General features: G+C 36.6%; 1 protein-coding gene across 7 annotated transcripts in view; it reads right to left on the reverse strand.

Moving 5' to 3' along the window:
- Positions 1–22,084, reverse strand: part of RFX3 (regulatory factor X3) — a 290,721-nt gene that overhangs the window by 222,507 nt on the left and 46,130 nt on the right. The window contains exon 1 of one of the 7 annotated variants that reach the window (XM_032635922.1): positions 18,491–18,600. The exons of the other annotated variants lie outside the window; for them this stretch is intronic. The gene's annotated coding sequence lies outside the window, so the exon portion shown is untranslated. Of the gene's footprint in view, positions 1–18,490; positions 18,601–22,084 lie in introns of those variants that run through there. 7 annotated transcript variants of the gene reach the window in all.

A 22,084-nucleotide genomic window follows, 5' to 3' on the forward strand; every position in this document is an offset into this window, starting at 1 on the left:
AGTACTCTACTATAATAATCCAGGAATAAGTGGGAGCAATAGGAATGAAAGTCAGTATCTATGAGACTATATAAAAAGGATCAACGAGGTGTCTTATTTGAAAATGCCAAGAGACTCAAAAATAACTAGGAGAGGGCTTCCTTGGCAGCGCAGTGGTTGAGAATCCGCCTGCCAATGCAGGGGACACGGGTTCGAGCCCTGGTCCAGGAAGATCCCACATGCCGCGGAACAACTAAGTCCGTGCACCACTACTACTGAGCCTGTGCTCTACAGCCCGCGAGCCACAACTACTGAGCCGTGTGCTGCAACTACTGAAGCCCACATGCCTAGAGCCCGTGCTGCGCAACAAGAGAAGCCACCACAATGAGAAGCCCGCGCACCGCAACGAAGAGTAGGCCCTGCTCGCCGCAATTAGCGAATGCCTGTGTGCAACAACAAAGACCCAAGAAAGCCAAAATTAAATAAAATAAATAAATTTATAAAAATGTTTTAAAAAGAGCATATAAAGAATGTCTTTCAAAAAAATTAATTAGGAGACCAGTAGAGCCACTCATAAAACTGAAATATCAATAAACAGATCTGTTTTGTTGAGGAAATAACCTAGTGTGGTCAAATTATTCCCCAAACACAAAGATATTGGGTCAAACAAAATATAAGTCTTTACTGCTAAAACCAGAATAACCCAGGGTTTACTGCAATTGGATACTTTATTTACAGACATTTGTAATTGTCTACACTTAACAGTCTAGACCCTCCACCAATCCCCAGAGGTACCTACAATCATAAAGCCCAGTAAGAGTTTACACCCACTTTCTGTAAACCTCTAAAATAGTTGGTACACCTAAAACTAAAGAAGAAATGAACATGTGTTTAATTAAATCTATCATTGAGTCAAGGCTTTCTTTCAGGGGATCAGAGTTATTTGCCAGTAACAAGTAAATCCCTAATCAAAGGCGTGCAACTGAGAAAGTATTTTAAAATCTATCTTACTTCTTAGATGGAAGTTATTTCGCAGGGCAGGGCTATATTCATAACTTCTCCCAAAATTCTAAAAATTTCCATTCTTTATATTAGTTTACAGACAACAATATTGGACTAGTAGCTCTTAAAATAACTATAACTCGAGATCCAATAGATAAACTAGTTTTTTAAAAAGATTAACAAAAAAGTGAGAGCTGAGCCCAAATAAAACCATATGCAACCCGAAGTGGAAAGAACAGAGGTCAATGCTACACTTTGCAATGGCCAGTAGAGGCTGCCAATGTACAAAGACATGTAGGGCTCCCCTCCACCTCACAGGCATACAAGGTGTTGTCACCAAAACAAAAAGCATTTCCATGGTATTGTATGAAGCCCAGCATTCTGGGCTCCTCACAGACCATTATTCAACAGCAATCACCAACTGTCTTTTCAACCGCAGCTTCTGGGCTGCTGTCGAACAAACAAAGGAACTGCAGGATATTTTGAGTACTTTTGAAAGATGATCACACTTAGCTACTCTCTGGTCAAAAGAAACCACAAAGCGTTACACAATTACCTTTCCAAAAATGATCCCTCAAGTTTTAGAAACATGTGAAAATGGATATTTTCACTGAAGAACAGCTTGATTTACAGTCTTAAAATCCTCATTTGAATAGATGTATTATTTGACTTCTTCAAATAAGGTGCATCAGTTAGAGTTGAAGGAAATTTTCAGTTACTGAATACAGAGTCACAATTTGATCTATAATTTGGAAGTATCAATCTTAAATTACAAATACTAATATGCTTAAAAAGGACTTCCTCACATTTGGCAGTCAGGTGATATTCTGTCCGTCTGTGCCCCTCACCCAGAGCCAAGAACACAGACACTCAAATGCACCAAGTGGCAATCACTTCTTAAAATTCACTTCGTGAATCTGCTCTACAGTTTTAAGAATTTGTGTACCTGGTCCTTTCCGAGCTCCAAAACACTGCTAATTCTTGTAGAGAGGAACTCTGCTGTCAATCACTGATCCCTTTTGCCACGCAAATATGTGCTGCAGCTTTCACTTGTCACTCCTATTGTATGTAATGTAGGCAGCTTAGCACTAAATCAATTTAAGGAACTGCAGAAGTTAAATACATACATTATTATGATGATGACAGAAAAGGCAATGAATGTCTCGCAGCTCCATTTGCTTTCTTTGTTAAGAAAGAAAAGCTAATTATCTGCAGCTGTCAACCATGAAGACCTAGACCTATTTAAGTCAACATTAGCCTTGAAAAACTGAAAACATTTCTCATATTTTTGCCCAATTGTTTTCTTTTTGCAAGAAGAAATCTCATTACAAAATATTAAACATTCTGAAGGACAATGTAAAAACAAGCTGAAAAATGTAACACTAAACATTTGTATCCCTTTTCTTAACCAACTCATTTTAATACTTAAAAAAACTGACTGCCAATTTTTTGTAATATCCATCCTCTAATTAGCGTAGCCAAAATTTAGACAGATATAAAGCCTCTCTATATAAATTCATATTAAAAAAATTCAACTGAAACCCTAGACTAGTGGTTGCAATGAAATTACATTAAGATGATCAAAGGAGACATTTTAGCCATTTATTTAATTAACAAAAGGAAAGAAAGAAAAACACGTTCCAAAGTTAAAATGCTGATAAATGACAGAAAATTCACACTGAATCACCAGCTTCTATGTTGTATAATGTTGTCTTTATCTACCAATCTTCCATTTTTCAATCTAGTCCATTAGAATCTAGAACTGAACAGCTAATTGGTTTTGAATTTTCTTTTTCTAAATTTAAGGATCAACTTGTATATTTCCTGGATATCCTGGATATCAAATAAGAATGAAAAGAACACTCTTTATAAGTGAAAAAAACCCCAAGCTTATTATCATCAATATATAAACTATGGAATCTCTTAACAGTGTGTTCTTAAAAGTTTTCAAAGGTCATTATTCTTAATTATGAACATAAACATTCTCTACATTTGCTCTTACTGAGTTTTCAGTGATAAAACATTATTTTCTTGTTATTTCTTTTGAAGAGCTCTTCTCACAGGAATACACTTAATAGTATTTTAAAATTCCATATTAAAACACTGCCCATTTAGCTGTCTAATGAATTTTTTAAACATATGTACCCCAATATAAGCAAAACCAACAAAGATAAATTGAAACTCAATCACGTAAGAAAAAATTTGACAAATGGCCTAACAGAATTATAGTTTTAAAAATAATAGCTTCATGTTTAAGTTCCTAAACCAGCCTTAAGGAGAAGTCTTTTCTAACTACACCTAACCAACCCATAGTTCCAAGATTCTGATTTGCTACAATTCCTCCCTTCCGTCTGAAGGAATCACTATTGTATTTGTAGGAGACAAGGAAGAAAAAGGTCAAGAACCGATAACAGCATAAAAAGCAAACTCATCTCAGATCCAAAAATCACATGTGGAAATGACTAAGGTATAAACACAGACATGGCCTGTGCGATAGGTAAAGAAATAATATAGTTAAGGAGCTACGCTACGCCAAACATTAAGTAAATTTTCCACTGTCCCCAAACTAGTAATTGACAGGATCAAGATTCCATCCTAACTTTGGACAAAAAAGCCCAGGTTCTTTTCGTAACACAATACTACCTCCAAGCAGAATTCTTCTCTGGCTTTACATTTTTAGAAATCTGTATCTATCAAGATTGAGTGATGGTTGCCATCCTTTACAATTGATGATGCTGGTGACAGTGTTATCCAAATGCACATACACAGCAGAAATGACAAAAATATGATTAGGAGGCAATCCTTTGTCTTAAAATGAGGAGGATAAGATAGGTGACCTTCGAGGGTCCTTCTAGCACTAACATTCTAATATTCTTTGTATTATTTATATTGCTAAGATATTTGGGAACAGATAAGAAGCCTGTGGCTATTTCTTTTCTAACTTTCTGAAATCTGTTCAAGATAATAATTCCCAGTTGATCACTATTTTATAAAAACATAAAACTAGCATCTACAACTAATGTAACTCTCACAACTCTGTGAGACGGATTATTATTGTACACAGGTGAGAGAAATAAGGTTCAAGATTGTGGTGACGGGGCTTCCCTGGTGGCACAGTGGTTGAGAGTCCGCCTGCCGATGCAGGGGACACGGGTTCGTGCCCCGGTCCAGAAAGATCCCACATGCTGCGGAGTGGCTGGGCCCATGAGCCATGGCCGCTGAGCCTGCGCGTCCGGAGCCTGTGCTCCGCAACGGGAGAGGCCACAACAGTGAGAGGCCCGCGTACCCAAAAAAAAAAAAAAAAAAAAAAAAGATTGTGGTGACTGGCACAAATTACCAAACTACTAATAGAGCAAATGCAGGCCTGCCCTACTCACAACTGAGGACACTTCCCATTATGTACTAGATGCCACCGTAACTTTATACATCGCCATAACTTTGTTACATGCCCCCTCACTTGGTCCTCAGAACAACCCTGTAATGAAACAAGGCAGGCAGGTAATATTATTCTGGCCTCATTTTACAAATGAGAAAACTGAGACTCACAGAGAATTTAAACCACTTGCTTTAGGATCCTTCAGAGTAACGGCAAAGTGTCAAACACAGGCCTCCTGACTCCACGTCCAGTGTCTGTCACTGTAATTTTTACTGTCAATTACAAGTTGGCTTTAATATATCTTTGAAACATTTCTATGCTTACCCTGTGTAACCTGGTCTCTCTAAATCTGAAATCTACTAAATGTAAGTGAGCTCATAAAAGCATCATGTTTATGCTTCCATATGACATAACTTATGTTTCCAATACAGAATTTATTTTCCAAAGATATTTGTCTACGACTGTCAAAAAGATTGCCACCCAGATTCTGACTGATCAAGAACAAGGTTTCTAATACTAGAAAAAAATCCTACTTGAATCCCAATGGAAAAAAAGATGCCTCATTTGAGAGTTTAAATTATGAATCAGCCTTCTCCTTGCTTACATCCACTTAATAGGCCAGACAGTAGTACTGCCTTTCTGTCATTAATTCCTCAGAATCTTTCTAACCAAATGCACTGCCATTTCTGAAGGCCAAAATGATCTCATTTAGTAAAGCAGCTTCTTGCCCTTTCATTAGGCCCTAATCTAAATTACAGTATAAAGACATAAGGCTCTGTATTCGTGACTGGCTCATGAAAAAGGGCACTAGCTGGCCATGTGGCCTGATGAAGTCCTGGGACACAGAAGGGTCTTTTTTGGACTTTATCATTCCAAGAGCAGGGAATTTATTTTGAGCCAGAAAAATAAAATATAATCTTGGGCCACCTGGTTCTGTAACACTCTATATTTGTTTAGAAAGGTCACTGTTGTCAAGTTATTGAATGTTATCTCTGGAATTGACAGGAAGAGAGAAGTTTTTGAAAGCAGGCCAGGAATATTAAAGCACCGGATGTTAAGGTGTAAAGTAGTATTTAAAAGCTTGGGCTATACCACAGTTCAAATCCTAGCTCATGGCCTTGGGCAAGGCACCAGTTTTCTTAATCCATTTTATCCATCTATAAAACTTAGATAATGACATTCTAGAGGAATATTTGTAACAATAAAATGATGTAACAGTTATACATCATTAGTCTACAGTTACCATTCAAAACTTATTCGATAATTATTATCTGTTAATTTTTGTTCTCCTTTTACTTTAGTTTGGCATGAAACTAAAGTTTCATTGCTTTTATTAAACCCTTCTCCAGACAACAAAGTGGAATTTAAATAGAGACTCACAATTTATGCTACGCACATAAAATATATGGATTTAGAGCCTATCTTTAACAAAACTTCAGTCTATCTTAAGCAACAGTCACTTCTTTTTTTAACCAGATTTATAGCAGCTATTGTTTTGTTAGTGGAATGACTGGGTCACTGTGTCACTCAAGAATGAAGACTAAACAAATATCAAATCTGCATCTGAACTTCAGTAGGACTAGTACTGCTGCTTTACTGGACCACTGTCACAGTATCCTGATATTGCTATACGATAGTTATTTTCTTTGTATTAGGTAGTTTTCTAATCGTGTTTCATAGAAGTACTATGACCCAACTGTTGCAGCAACAATTCGATCCAGAGGTGACACGGACAGGCTATTTACCCCCTTTCTCTTTGTGAAATCAGCAATGTGGCTAAAAATATTAAAATAATTAAAACGTACAGTTAGAAAAGCAGCTCAATCAAAACGCCACCCAGAATGTTGCCAAACAGCACTGTTTTCAGTTCAGCAGGCCAGATTCCAGACTGACTTACATAACCCCTTTTGTATCTCAATGGTGGGCAAATATTTCACCTGCACTTCGGCAGGAATGGCCATCGTGATGTATTGAATTGAACTATCCCCACACATGACTGCTTTCTCCCAAATCAAAGTAGGCACTAAAAACTGGAGCAACAGTTACTGTCTCAGGCTAGGAAACAACATTTCTATCTGTTTTCTACTTCAAGTATTAGGTGCTATGCAGTTTCCTGCTCGGTGTCAAAGAAAATAGGTATACATCTTCCATGTGAGCTGCTGGGTGGGTTCTCTGCTTCCTCCACATCAACCTAAGAGATTTATGAGTTATCAAAAACACATTTCAAACTCCAGGTTCTAAGCAAGAAGACTACTTACAGATCAACAGACAGAAGTCTAACATAGAAGTACTGAATTAAGAGCTATAAAGGTAAGGATCAGAGAAATTTGTAAGCTTACACAGAAAAATAAATATGAGAAGCTCTCTTGACCAGCCTCATTTACCCAACTTGCTAATTGAACCCACACTCTCCACTTCCTCTGCAACCATATGGACAGATGCCTGTGGTGTGCTGAAAACTCACGGCATGTGGACTACTCTGGTATGCCCCTCACTTCTGCTCCCTAATGCTGAGTATATCTTCTCCCCAAATCAGTAGTATTTGCTGATTAGGGGAGTTTTATTGTTACTGTAATTAACAAATTTAATTACATATTAGATAAACAATGAAAGCAAAAACAAAAGCTAATGTATCTTTTTAAAAACTAAGTCAAAAGCTTTGAAAGACTTGATAAAGACAAATCACTACAGAACAGTGCTGTTGACATAGGCAAGGGTAAGAGAAATATAAAAACTGGTGGAAATCATACAATATAGAATAGTGGCTCTCAAACTTTAGCATGGAGGCTTTGAGAGAACAGATTGCAGAGCCCCACCTTCTTAGCGTGATTCAGTAGGCTTGGGGCAAAACCAAAGAATTTGCATGCTAAGAAACTCCTATGTGATACTGATGATGCTGGTCTGGGAACCACACTTTGAGAACCATTGCTTTTCAACTCTCTATAGTTTTAATCTAGAGAAACAAAATGTAAACTGGAAATGATTTGTTATAAATATAGATTTAAGAAAGACTTATTGTTCCAGTCAGCAAACACCCATACTATAAGGAAAGGCCTTGGCCCTAATCAAAAGACAGTCTATTTATAGGCTTTGAATTAAAATGTTAGTGGGATGTATGCATCATCTTTTATGATCTGTATTAACTGACTTTTTTCAATTAATGGACAAACTATGAGAACCAAACTCATCAGAAGAGATCTCCTGTCAGATACTGGTTTTAAAAGTATTACCAGTCTAAAAATCCCTTCACCTTCACTATTTTTAAGAGGAAAATTCTAACGTGATAGAATTGGTTAAAAAACTTCCTAAAAACACAAGCTTACTATATCAATGAAGCATTTAAAATAAAAGTTTGCGTATCATTATCTGCAATTTACATATGAGATTTCTGAGTCAGAGAGGATAAGAAACATATCTTAAGGTAGTCAACCAAGCGGCAGAGTCAAGACTTGAATACAGATCTGCCCCCAAATTCAAAGTGGCTTTTTTTTCCCCAAACTTATAACATTGCAGTATGATCTTTGGAAGAGTCAAAGACAAGTTAGAAACAACGCTGAGCTCCCAATCAATCTACATGTCCACAAAATAGAAAATGGCCAAATTTATTCAGCTGTGAGGACTAGATGGATTATGAGCATTGTATCTTCTGTTTTGAATATGATCATAAGCATCATCCATAAGCTGTACTATTAAATGGCTAGCTCATCAAATATAGGGCACTGGAAGAGAGCTGGTCTACCATCACTGAAGCAAAGTTTTTGGCAACACAACCCCACTTAGGCAAGAAATCTGTGGAGAACGGATGACAGAAAGATTCACACGCAGATACAACAGGGTAAGTGAAATGGAGAAAACCATGTTCAGAGAGCGTCAAAGAAGCACATTAGGTATACGCTGAAGAAACGCATCCGAAGATACGGCATTTATGGACTGCTTGGAAACGAGCAGACAAGCCACCCAGTGACAGCAATCACCACTATGATGATGCCATTAAAGCACGCTTACCATTTTAGAAACTACAGGTAGTGACAAAAGCATTTTATCGTTGCCTTATAACGTGGTGATGTCTAACATAGTATCATATGAATTCCAAAAGCAAAGAGGATCATATCTGGTAAAGTATGAAGTAATTCAAATGTCCAGTTTTACACATTCAATCTAACATGTTTAAAACACTAGCCCCAAGTAGTATTCTAGTATTTGAGATCAGGGAGCAGTGTGAAGATTTGTAATAATTATAGGAAATCTCCTAAAGTAGCTGTTCTGTTCTTTAGAAAGTGATTTAGGAGTAAATAAAGACCTAACATAACCTAGGAGTGGTTAGGGTGGCCACTATAAAACAAAACAAAACAAAACAAAAAACATAAAATAGCAAGTGTCAGTGAGGATGCAGGGAAATGGGAACCTTTGTCCACTGCTGGTGGGAATGTAAAATGGTATAGTTGTTATGAAAAGTAGTATGGAGGTTGCTCAAAAAATTAAAAATAGAACTACCAAATGATCCAGCAATCCCACTTCTGGGTATATATCCAAAAGAATTGAAAACAGGATCTTGAAGAGATATTTGTACACCCATGTTCAATATAGCATTATTCAAAATAGCCAAGAAGTGGAAGCAACTTAAATGCCCATCAATAAATAAATGGATAGCATGGATTGGGAGTTTGGGATTAGCAGACGCAAGCTATTATATATAGAATGAATAAACAATAAGGTCCTACTGAGAACTATATTCAATATCTTGTAATAAACCATAATAGAAAGGAATATGAAAAAGAATATATATGTATAGCTGAATCGCTTTGCTGTACAGCAGAAATTAACACATTATAAATCAACTATACTTCAATAAAAGAGAACTGAAAAAAACTATACTTCAATAAAATGAATTTTAAATAAATAAATAAATGGATAAATAGTATACCTGGGAGGTATTGAGGGTTTGGTTCCAGATCACCTCAATAAATCGAATATTGCAACAAAGTGAGTCACATGAACTTTTGGTTTTCCAATGCATATAAAAGTTACATTTACAGTATACTACAGTCTATTAACTGTGCAACAGTATTATGTCTAAAAAAATGCATAAACCTCAATTTAAAAACTTCATTGCTAAAAAATGCTAACCATCATCTGAGCCTTCAGCAAGTCATAACCTTTTGCAATAGGAAAATCAAGTCACCATAACAAATATAATAATAATGAAAAATCTTGAAATATTGGGAGAATTACCAAAATGTGATGCAAAGACAGGAAGTGAGCAAATACTGTTGAAAAAGTGGCACCGACAGACTTGTTTAATGCAGGGTTGCCACAAACCTTCAAATTTGTTAAAAAAAAAAAAAAAGGATTTTCTGAGAAGCACACTAAAGCGAAGCACAATAAAATAAGGTATGCCTGTACAATGGAACATTATTCAGCCTTAAAAAACATGGATAAACCTTGACGACATTATGCTAAGTGAAATAAGACAGTCACAAAAACACAAACACTGCATGATTCTACGTTTACAAGATATCTAAAAAAGTAAAAGTCCTAGAAAGTGGAATGGTGGTTACCAGAGGCTGAGGGGAGGGGAGAAAGGAGAATTATTCTTCACAGGTATAAAGTTTCAGTTTTGCAAGCTGAAAAAGTTCTAGGGTTCTGTTGCACAACAATGGGCAAACAGTTAACGTGTTGTACTGTACAGTTAAAAATGGTTAATCTGGTTAGAGAAAAAAACATAGGAATAAAAATGTCTTGAAAACTTTGGTAAGCTTATAGAAAAAGTACTAAAAAGGTTCACTGTAACTTGCTTAAGAAACAAAATAATCTTACTAGATTCAATTTTAATCATCATAACCTCTTAATAACACTAATTTCTATAAAATTCTAGGAATCTATGATTTAAATTTGTTACTTATAATGGAAAGGAGGTACACCATAACAGAATTACTTGGAGGACTTTTAAAATATTACTTATTCTCACCCAGAGAGATGCTCCCAGTTGAGTGAGCCATCATTACTGATGCAACTGTGCTACATTCTTCAACTGTGCTGGGACTGAAAACAGATTGAGAATTGCATTTTTAAATGATAGTTTAAATCAGTAATAAGAAAATTCAATTTAATCTCTTTTCCTATAATAAGGAGATTACATGTATTGTTTGATATAATTAAACTTTCTTCACACTATAAAGCTAAACATGGGTTTTATTTTCTGAAGGCATATGTAAGACATTATAAGCGTGGCTGCTTGAACAATGAACAATCCTTGTTATGAGATCACATATGCATTTGGGCTGGGTACCCATGGAGAACAATATATGGAAAATGCAGGCAGAAATACCTCTCAAGACTTCTAAAATATTCTGTCCAGGACATTTTTCTTTTTGACAACCCTTTCCTACATGCATTTATCTCCAGATGCCTTTTTCCCATGATCTCCTCTCTTCTCCAAAGCATTTTTCTCATAGTTTCTTTTCCATATTTAGAGGAAGGGGAAGAACTAAATTTTCCATACCCAAACTTTCAGAAACAAAGTAAAGAGAATCTCTCATTTCCATACATTAGTGTTTCATTTCCCGGGAAACAAAGCTACATTTTAAGAACCCAGGGTTAATGGAATCTTTTCACGTTGATCTCACTTTGGTGCATTTTTCACTATGGTAAAAATATCATATTTTTAAAATCTATCGATAAGTATCCAATAGTATCAAAAAATTAAGCCCCAAAGAGGATCCATTGACCAATATTCTCTACTGGTAACATTCCTTAAAGATTACATAAACATATTATTGTATATGGAAATTACACATTATAACTTCTACTCTTTAGGGGTATATTTGAGCTCTGTAATATCTTTTTTTCTCATTTCCTGCCTTCTTTTGTGTTAAACAGATACTTTCTAGTGTATCTTTTTTATTCCCTTGTTGTTTCTTTCACTATAATTTTTTGACTTATTTTCTTAGTGGTTGCTCTGGAAATTAAAATTAGCATTTTAATTTAAAACATTCTAGTCTGGATATATACTAACCTAATTTCAACAATAATTTAAAACTTTCCTCCAATATGCCTCTGTTCCCTTGCCTTCCTTTTTATTATTATTGTCAAACTACATCTCTATGTGTTATAAACCCATCAACGGTTTTATTATTATTGCTTTATGCAGTTGTCTTTTAAAACATGAGAAGATAAGTTACAAAGAAAAATGCATCTATATGTATTTTTATATGTATGTCTTTCATAATACCTATGTAGTTACCTTTACCATTGCTCTTTATCTCATGTGGATTTAAGTTTACTGCCTAGTGTCTTTTTGTTTCAACTTGAAGGACTTCCTTTAATACTTCTTATAGGGCACATTTGCTAGTAACGGACTCTCTCAGTTTTTGTTTATTTCTAAGTGTCTTAATTTCTCCTTCATCTTTGAAGGAGATTTTAGCTAGATACAGAATTCCTGGTTGACAGCTTTTTTCCTTCAACTTTGAAAATGTCTTCCAGCAACCGTGGTTTCTGATCAGAAGTCAGCTATTGATCTTATTTTTCTCTTCATATTTTCAAGATTTCTTTGTCTTTCACTTCTGTAAATTTAACTATGATGTCTAAATTCGACTATCATTTGACTATGATGGGTTTATTCTACTTGGAATACACTAAGTTTCTTTAATGCGTAAATTAGTATTTTTTCAGCAAGTTTGGGAAGTTTTCTGTCATTTCTTTTAACATTCTTTCTGCTTTTTGTGTTTTTTTTTTTTTTTTTTTGCTCTTCTTCTGGGACTCCCATTTTCCCATTATGTGTGTGTTGGTGCACTTGAGGTGTCCCATAGGTCTCTTGAAGCTCTGTTCATTTTCATTTTCTTTCTACTCCTCACACTGGATAATCTCTATTGAGTTACATTCAAGTTGACTAATATTTTCTTCTACCAACTCATATCAGTTATTGAGCCCCTCTGGTAAATTTTTCACTTTAGTTATCACACTTTTAAACTCCAAAATTTCCATATGGCTCTTTTAAAATAATTTCTATGCTTACTGCTATTCTCTTTGGTAAGATACTTTAATTCTTTAGACATGGTTTCATTTAGTTCTTTAAACATATTTACAATAGCTGACTTAAAGTCTTTGTCTACTAAGTCCAAATCTAGGCCCACAGGGACACTTTTCTGTTAGCTAGTTTTTCACTTTTTTCCCAGATATGTAGCATACTTTTCTATTTCTCATAATTTTTGCGTTGAAAACTAGACATTTTGGATAGTTTTAGATATCTATTTGGATATCTAAATAGATATCTGAAACTATCTATTTAACTAGATACTTATCAAGCTATCTAGATAATGTATTTTAACAATTCTGGTGGCAGAGTCTTCTACACTGCCCCACTAAGATTTTTTCTCGCTAGTCCTCTTCTTTTTCTTGGTGCTGCTTATTTTTTTAGCACTTCCATGAACTAATTCTGTAGTCCCTGTATTATGTGGCCACTGAGTATTCTTCTTTTTGTTTTTAAGCCTGGCTTCCTGGATCAGTATAATTTAGTGGTCAACCAGTGATTGGTCAGAAGATTTCCTTAAATGTCTTGCCTGTGTATCTTCCAACCTTTGCCAAAGCTAAAGGAACCTTCGTGAGAAGCCACACCTTCAAACTTCAGGTAGCTTGTAAGACAGCCCTAGCTTTCACTTCCTTCTTGCACAGAGCCTCAAGGTCAGCCAGAGGTGGATCCTCTCCTTTCCTAGGTCTTTCCTGGGCATATGCACAGCCTTGCACATCTGCAATCTTTTAGATATCTAGAAATATGTTGGAGCTTTTCAAAGTTCCCTATGGTTGGCTAATCCTCCAGGATTTCCTTCTACATTCCTGGCCAGGCTCTTGTTTGCCCCAGGTGAAATCACAGCCTTCAACAGTGGAGATGTTGCCAACAGTTGCTATTGTTTCAGTAAAGCCCAGGGGGTAGGCATTTTCTTCCCTTCAACTGAGCTGAGCTCTAAGTCAAATCAATAGCCAATCACTCTCTGAGAACTGAGTTTTCCCAGGGAGATACAAGTTCGGACAAAATATTAACTGTGATCTAGGGATGGTGCTTTACATGGATCTCCAAAAGTGGTCAGATCTCTCCACTGTCTGCAATGCTGCCAGTTTCTACTATACCACAAGCTGGGGAAGGAGGGAGAATGGGAGTGGGCACAAGTTAGATGCCACTGTCATCTCAAGGTTCAGTAGTCTTCTCTTGGATAGACAAGTTTCAGTTCATTCTCTGGCTTTGATCAATTGCCAGAATTCTGAAACGGTTGATTTTAGTTGTTTTGCATTTTTGTTGTGTTAGAGGGAGAGGGAGTACACTGAGGCCCTCACTCCAACAATTTGGAAGCCAATCGAGCTTTGTAATATTTTAAATCTATCTTCATGTATTTTTTAAAAACAAAAAAAGCATTTTAAACAACAAAATTGCTTTTGAAAAATTATTCTTATAAGCGTTTAGATCACTGGTTCTCATCTCTGGCAGAAACTTACAAAACATTTTGCAATTTTTTTATTTTTATAATTTTATAACTTTAATTATATGGGAAAATAAAATATGCAGTATTTATAGTTAAATAGGAAGAAACTGATCTATGAGAGGGAAAAGATAAACTGCATGAGTAATGTTTCACTGCAGCATATCTTTCCTGTTAAGTAATATATAAATGATCAGAAACTGAGGTGAGTCCATGTCTTAGTTTTACTCTCAGCCCCAAAAGGCTTCCCAAGTCTTTGTGGACAACAGAAACAAGTTCAAGAGAGGAAGGAAGACTGCCATCTTTTCTTAGCTGGCTAACCTAGGCCAAATCCATTTCAACTCTGACAGGGATAAAGAGTCACAAAAGACTGGGAGTAGGAATTTCAACAGAGAAGAAGAATCAGAGACCTGAAAATAGGAAGCAGCCCAATCTCCTGAGATTTCTCTGAAGAGACTCAGCACAGAGAGACTGGGTTTACCTCAGGTTTACCCAAGTATCAGCCGAACCTGTGTACTTAAAGGTTCAGTAAGATGAGCTTCTGGAAAGGAAAAATTATTCATTACTATTCTCTCTCTTCAACACTGCCTGACATTAGCAAACCAGAAAAAGACCAAAACTGTCAAAATAGGCCAAGAAAGGGAAACACATTTTCAAGTACACTGCCATGCTTCTCTGGCTTTTCTATTACTGTGTAACAAACCACCACAAAACTTATTGCTCAGAAAAACAAAAACAAAAACTATTTTTTTTGCTCATAATTCTGCAACCCGGGCTGGGCTCAGCTAGTTCTTCTGCTCATCTTGCTGATGGTCACTCACACAATTGCTTTCAGCTAGCAGGTAGGAACTGGGCTCAGCGAGAATACTAGGATTAGGGTGACTGGGCTTCTGTCTCCATGTAACCTCAGAGCCTCTCTCTCTCTCCCCCCATCTCCCTCTTTGTCTCCCTCTCTTCCTCTCTCCCTCTCTCCTTGTGGCCTCATTTCCACGTGGTCTCTCTAGGAAGGTAGCCAGATTTCTGACATAATGGTTCAGGTCTCCCAGAAACATAAAAGCAAAAGCTACCTGGCTTTCTTAAGGCTTATGCCCAGACTTCAGAGAGCTCTAATTCTGCTGCATTCTGTTTGTTAAAATAAGCTACAAGGGGCTTCCCTGGTGGCGCAGTGGTTCAGAGTCCGCCTGCCGATGCAGGGGACACGGGTTCGTGCCCCGGTCCGGGGGGATCCCACGTGCCGCGGAGCGGCTGGGCCCGTGAGCCACGGCCGCTGAGCCTGCGCCTCCGGAGCCTGTGCTCCGCAACGGGAGAGGCCGCACCGGTGAGAGGCCCTCGTACCGCAAAAAAAAAAAAAAAAAAAAAAAAAAATAAGCTACAGGCCCAGTCCAGATTGAAAGGAAAGAGACTTCACAAGCGTGTGAATATCCAGAGATGTGGTTCATTGTAACCACCATCAACATAATAGACTACTAAAACATTAAAGCCAATGTTCAGATGACTGGAATGGGAGCAAACACAAGAAACTATAAAATGGCTAAAGTTAAATGAAGACTCATCAATTATAGTCAGATTCTATTCTCTGTTCTTTCCCATACTGAAGGTCAATCTAGGTTCAGTGAGAATCTTAATTATACGTGGAAGGAAATGAACCTGATTAACCACTTATAAGCCATATGACCTTGGACAAGTCCGTCATTCTCTACAAGCCTCAGCTCCTCAATTGCAAAATGGAAAATTATACAGGCCCTGCTTTTCTTACTGGAAGACTGTACAGAGCAAATAAAACAAGAAATGAGAAAGAGCTCTGAAAACGAAACTGCTATACAAACATAAGGAAGTAATATTTACCTGACAAGATCCTAAGTATAGTCAGTCTAGCTAGGCTCCATTCTCTCTATTAATAAAATTATAATAATCACAGTTAATTACCTCATATGCTAAATTACTACCACAGCAATGATATTTTATATAGTAATGGGCTAAAATTATGTATTGTTACTATAAAGAATAAAAACAATAATACTAATGATTCATTGTTGTCTAATTATATGTCAGGTGCTGCTAAATACTTCAACTAAACTATAACTAACCCTTAAAATAACTCAACAAAGTAGTTATTATCCCTCTTTTACAAATAAATAAACTGAGTCAAGAAATTGACTACTTAGAGTAACTTGCCAACAGTCACACAGCTAATAAGTGGAAAATCCATTTTGAATGTTTAATGTATAATAGGTGCTTGATAAGTATTTCTCATCTAAATTAAAGAAAAATAAATCTCTCTCACAATTCTTTTTTTATATGCAGCTGAAACTGGAATTACAGCAAACATATCTAATTAACATGAGCAATTCATCACCTTCCTCATCTGCAAAATGGTTTCCAATCAGAAAAGTACCTTCATTTTTTAAAAGATCTAATCTTGAATCCATCTACTGAATCATGAGTTATAATGGTCTTATTATAATGAATGATAATTTTTTTTTACTCCCTTCTTTGTACCTTTCTGGATTTTCTGAATGTTTTATAGCATATAAATAAATTTTGTAATCATAATACAATAAAATTATTGTCATTTAAACGGCAACTGTCATAAGCCTGAGGCTCTGTAAACTTCCAAATGTTATTACTTTTAATATAAAATACTGATTAAAAGGCAGTTAATATGGACACTGAATGAAAATTTATTTTTATACCTCTTTCAAATGACAAATTCAAGTCATAAATCCTTCATAGTTGTTTCTATTTACAAATTATTTAAATTTGTAATTTTGTTAAAAATTTCTCTTAAAAATATAAAAGCAAAGCAGAAATGTTTGTGCTACAAAATATAATTAGCATAAATGTGCTGTATGTCTTTAAGAAATAATTTGCATATATAAAGTCCTAGAGACTTAGATTCTATAGCTTAAAAAAATATAGCATCATCTTGGTATGTTAACTTGGGAGTTTATTAACTTATGCTCGTTATTTACAGTATAAGGAGAATTCTCAATTAGCCATTGGTAACATTATCCACAACTAATCTTGCTTTTCAGTTTAGCCATTGTACCCGGAGTGTAACCAGTTTAGTTATTTGCTTTGTAGCTCTCTCAGCTCTATTTATTTGCAGGAAGCCTGTATTCTAGAAAAAGAAATGCTTAAAATCAATTATTCAACTTGGATAGTGTGTGGACAAAGCACATGGACAAGTGGGCAGCTACTATCCTCAAGGCTGAGTATGAATAACATCAAGATAGACCACTACACCATCCCACCATCCCTTACCTGATGACTTTGGATACCTTTGGGGTCATTCTGTTGTCACAGTGATTGGGAAGAGGAAGTGGTTCTAATGCCATTTTGGCCCATAGTCACTAAAACATGCTACAACATAGGATAACCCACCAAGAACTGTCCCATCCACAATGACAACTGTCCCCTGCTGAAAAAGGGACCATGATTTTCTTGTTCAACATTGTATTTCTAGCCTACAACATAGAGGCATTAATAATTTGTTGAAAAAAGTCTAAACAACAATTTCTAGCACTTAGTGAGATATAGAGAATATAAAATAATGAGGAGGGACAATGGAGAAACTAGACAGTTTTCTACCTCAACCTGAGACAAGCCTTTGTGGCTGGGCTCCAATATACCTAGGGGAAATCTATGATCAGACATATGTATACCCAAATATGTAGAAAAGCTTAATAGTCCATACCCACATACAAATTATAAGGAGATTATCTTCCATTACAGATATTTAGGTATATGCCTCCTTATATTAGTAAAGATTAGTAATTATGTCAACTCAAGACATGAATACTGGTGCCAACTAAGCTCAATCTTGCCTTGGCAACTGGGTGGACAAGCTGCCCACTTGTCCTTGTAGTTTAAGAGTATGGGCTCTGGGGCTTCCCCGTTGGCACAGTGGTTGAGGAGCCTGCACGGCCTGCATATCACAAAAAAAAAAAAAAAAAGAGTATGGGCTCTGGTATAAGACTGCTGGGTTTAAATTTGGCTTTACTATGCATTATCTGAATAATTTACTTAACATCTTAATATATCATTCAAACCTTGGTAATTTACTTTCTTCTAGCATAGTCTTCTCATCTATAAAATGGAATAATGAAACAGATTCACAACCCCCTACTGGAAGCCGCTGGCTCAGATATGTCACATGACTCAGAATTTTTTTAATTTTAGAAAGCAATACCATACACAACATTGCAGATGGATCTGGGGCAGCAACCCATAACCATTCACATTAACACTTCTGTAGCTAAATGAATGAATGTTCAAAGAGTGGGGTAAAGAAAGACCCTTAAGTACCTCACGTCATTTTGTTCAGGTTTTGCAGTTAAACTAGTTTTACCACAAACTTAGGGAAACTGGCTATTTGCAGAGCCTTTAAGAATTAAGAAGTGAAGATAATGTAGGATAGCTGGGGAGTAGGGGGTGGAGCAGAAAGGATAGGGGTAAATAGCAGTCAGAAGGGAACCTAAGATAATTATGCTAATTAAAACAAAATGAGAGTTGACTGACCATAAATTCCAAGAAACTAATGCATCTGTCACACTGAACTTTTAAGTAAACATTTACTTCCTTTCAATAAAAGTGAGTTTTCCAGAAGTTAAAATCTGAAGACATTTAATATTTTCTGCTTCACCTGTGGTTTCCTACTTACAACTCCATATGGCTTTCTTCCTAAGAGTGAGTCTGATATTGAAGTTTTTGCTCAAGGTAGGACCAAAACTGGTGTCTCCTTAATATAATAAAGCAATTAAATTCTTGTTGACCGCTGCAGGACAAAGTGAAATTTGAGAAATTAAATAGTAAATGCAAGAAGTATGTTGAATCTTATATCCCAAGTGACTGAAGTTCAATTTGCCCCTTCATCCCCTCCCTGTTCTCTTGGTTTTCCTGATCCAAACTCCTAAACAAACATTAAGACTTATGGGGGAATGAAGGGAACTACAGGCATACCTTGTTTTATTGTGCTTTGCTTTACTGCACGTGGAGATACTGCGCTTTTTACTAATTGAAGGTTTGCGGCAACCCTGCGTCAAGCAAGTCTGTTGGCACTATTTTTCCAACAGCACGTGCTCACTTTGTGTCTCTGTGTCACATTTTGGTAATTCTTACAATATTTCAAACTTTTTTATTATTATATTGTTATGGTGATCTGCGATCACTGATCTTTGATGTTACTGTTGTAATTGTTTGGGGCACCATGAACCACACCCATACAAGATGGTGAACTTAACTGACAAATTTTGTGTGTGTTCTGGCTGCTCCACCAGCCAGCCATTCCGCCATCTCTCTCTCTCCCTCTCCTCGGGCCTCCCTATTTCTTGAGACACAACAATACTGAAATTAGGCCAATTAATAACCCTACAACGGCCTCTAAGTATTCATGTGAAAGGAAGAGTCACACAACTCTCACTTTAAATCAAAAGCTAGCAGGACTTCCCTGGTGGACCAGTGGTTGAGACTTAGCCATCCAATGTAAGGGGTGTGGGTTCGATCCCTTGGTTGGGGAGCCAAGATCCCACATGCCTCGAGGCCAAAAAACCAAAACATAAAACAGAAGCAATATTGTAACAAATTCAATAAAGACTTTTAAAAAAATGGTCGTCATCAAAAAAAACCACAAAAAACAAAAGTCATTTAAAAAAAAAATAAATCAAAAGCTAGAAATGATTAAGCTTAGTGAGGAAGTAATGTCAAAACCCAAGACAGGCCGAAAACTAGGCCTCTTGTACCAAACAAGGAGCCAAGTGGTAAATACAAAGAAAAAGTTCCTGAAGGAAATTAAAAGTGAACACACAAATTAAAAGGGAACACACAAATGAAAAGTGAAACAGCCTTCATGCTAATATGGAAAAAGTTTTAGTGGTCTGGAGAGAAAATCAACCAGCTACAACATTCCTTTAAGCCAAAGCCTAATCCAGAATAAGGCCCTAACTCTCTTCAATTCTATGAAAGTTGATAGGTGAAGAAGCAGCAGAAGAGAAGTTTGAAGCTAGCAGAGGTTGGTTCCTGAAGCCTAAGGAAAGAAGCCATCTCAGTAACATAAAAGTGCAAGGTGAATAAAGCAGCAAGTGCTGATGCGGAAGCTGCATCAGGTTACCCAGAAGATCTAGCTAAGATAATTCAAGAGGGTGGCTACACTAAACAAAAAATTTTCAATGTAGACAAAACAGCCTTATAGTGAAAGATGATGCCATCTAGGACTTTCATAGCTAGAGAAGAGAAGTCAATGCCTGACTTCAAAGCTTCAAAGGACAGGCTGACTCTCTTGTTAGGGGCTAATGCAGCTGGTGACTTTGTTGAAGCCAATGCTCATTTACCATTCTGAAAATCCTAGCCCTTAAGAATTCTGCTAAATCTCCTCTGCCTGTGCTCTATAAATGGAACAAAGCCTGGATGACAGCATATCTGTTTACAACATGGTTTACTGAATATTTTAAGCCCACTGTGGTGGCCTACTGCTCAGAAAAAAGATTCTTTTCAAAATATGACTGCTCATTGATAATGCACCTGCTCACCCAAGACCTCTCATGGAGATATACAACAAGATTAAGGTTGTTTCCATGCCTCCTAACACAACATCCATTGTGCAGCCCATGAATCAAAGAGTAATTTCAACGTTCAAGTTTTATTATTTAAGAAATGTATTTCATAAGGCTATAGCTGCCATAGATAGTGATTCCTCTGATGGATGTGGTCCAAGTCAACTGAAAACCTTCTGGAAAGGACTAACCATCCTAGATGCCATTAAGAACATTCATGATTCATGGGAAGAGGTCAAAATATCAACACTGACAGGAATTTAGAAGAAGTTGATCACAACCCTCATGGATGACTTTGAGGGGTTCAAGGTTTCAGTAGAGGAATTAAATGTAGATGTGGCAGAAATAACAAGAGAACTAGAAGTGATGCCTGAAGATGTGGCTGAATTGCTGCAATCTCATGATAAAACTTGCACAGATGAGGAGTTGCTTCTTATGGATAAGCAAAGAAAGTAGTTTCTTGAGATGGAATCTACTCCTGGTGAAGACACTATGAAAATAGTTGAAATGACAACTAAGGATTTAGAACAGTACATAAACTTAGTTGATAAAATAATGGCAGGTTTTGAAAGGACTGACTCCAATTTTGAAAGAAGTTCTACTGTGGGTAAAATGCTATCAAACAGCCTTGTATGCTACAGAGAAATCCTTTGTTTAAGGAAGAGTCAATCAATGATGGTAAACGTCATTGTCGTCTTATTTTAAGAAATGGCCAGGGCTTCCCTGGTGGCGCAGTGGTTGAGAGTCCGCCTGCCAATGCAGGGGACACGGGTTCGTGCCCTGGTCCAGGAAGATCCCACATGCCGCGGAGTGGCTGGGCCCGTGAGCCATGGCCGCTGAGCCTGCGCATCCGGAGCCTGTGCTCCGCAACGGAGAGGCCACAACAGTGAGAGGCCCGCTTACCGCAAAAAAAAAAAAAAAAAAAAATGGCCACAGGCACTGCAACCTTTAGCAACCAACATCCTGACCAGTAGGAGCAATCAACATCGAGGCAAGACCCTCTATGTTCTACCAGCAAAAAGATTATGACTCACTGAAGGCTCAGATAATGGTTAGCATTTTTTAGCAATGAAGTATTTTTTTAAATTAAGATATGTACATTATTTTTTTAGACATAATGCTATTGCATACTCAATAGACTACAGAATAGTGTAAACATAACTTCTATATGCACTGAAAAACCAAAAAATTCGTGTGACTCACTTTACTTCAAGGTTCACTTTATTGTAATGGTCTGGAACTGAACCTGCAATATCTCCAAGGTATGCCTGTATCATTTATTAAGCACTACTATGTACCAAGCACTGCATTATGTACTTCACATATATCCCTTATTTAGTTTTCACAAGGCTGCAAGGCAACAGTTATTATGCTCATATTACATAAGGATATTGAATTAATAAGTGGGTGAACCATGATTTGACCTCAGGTTTGACTAACTCATAAACGCATTAGCTGTTTGCACTAAACCACCTTGCCGAAGGATATAGCTTCATTCTCACATTTTTGACTAATGGCTGCCTTCCTCTGCATTTTTTATCAAGTATTTTTAAATCACACATAATAATATGGAATATATATTATTTCTCAGATTAAGGGTACTTTAGTTCTTTCTATAATCCCAAATTTGCAATGTACTTGCAATTTTTATCTTAATTTATCTCTGAAAAATAATAGAAAGATCTCCATAAACTACATATATCATA

Source organism: Phocoena sinus, chromosome 6 (assembly GCF_008692025.1).
Source record: "Phocoena sinus isolate mPhoSin1 chromosome 6, mPhoSin1.pri, whole genome shotgun sequence".
Classification (NCBI taxonomy): Eukaryota; Metazoa; Chordata; class Mammalia; order Artiodactyla; family Phocoenidae; genus Phocoena; species Phocoena sinus.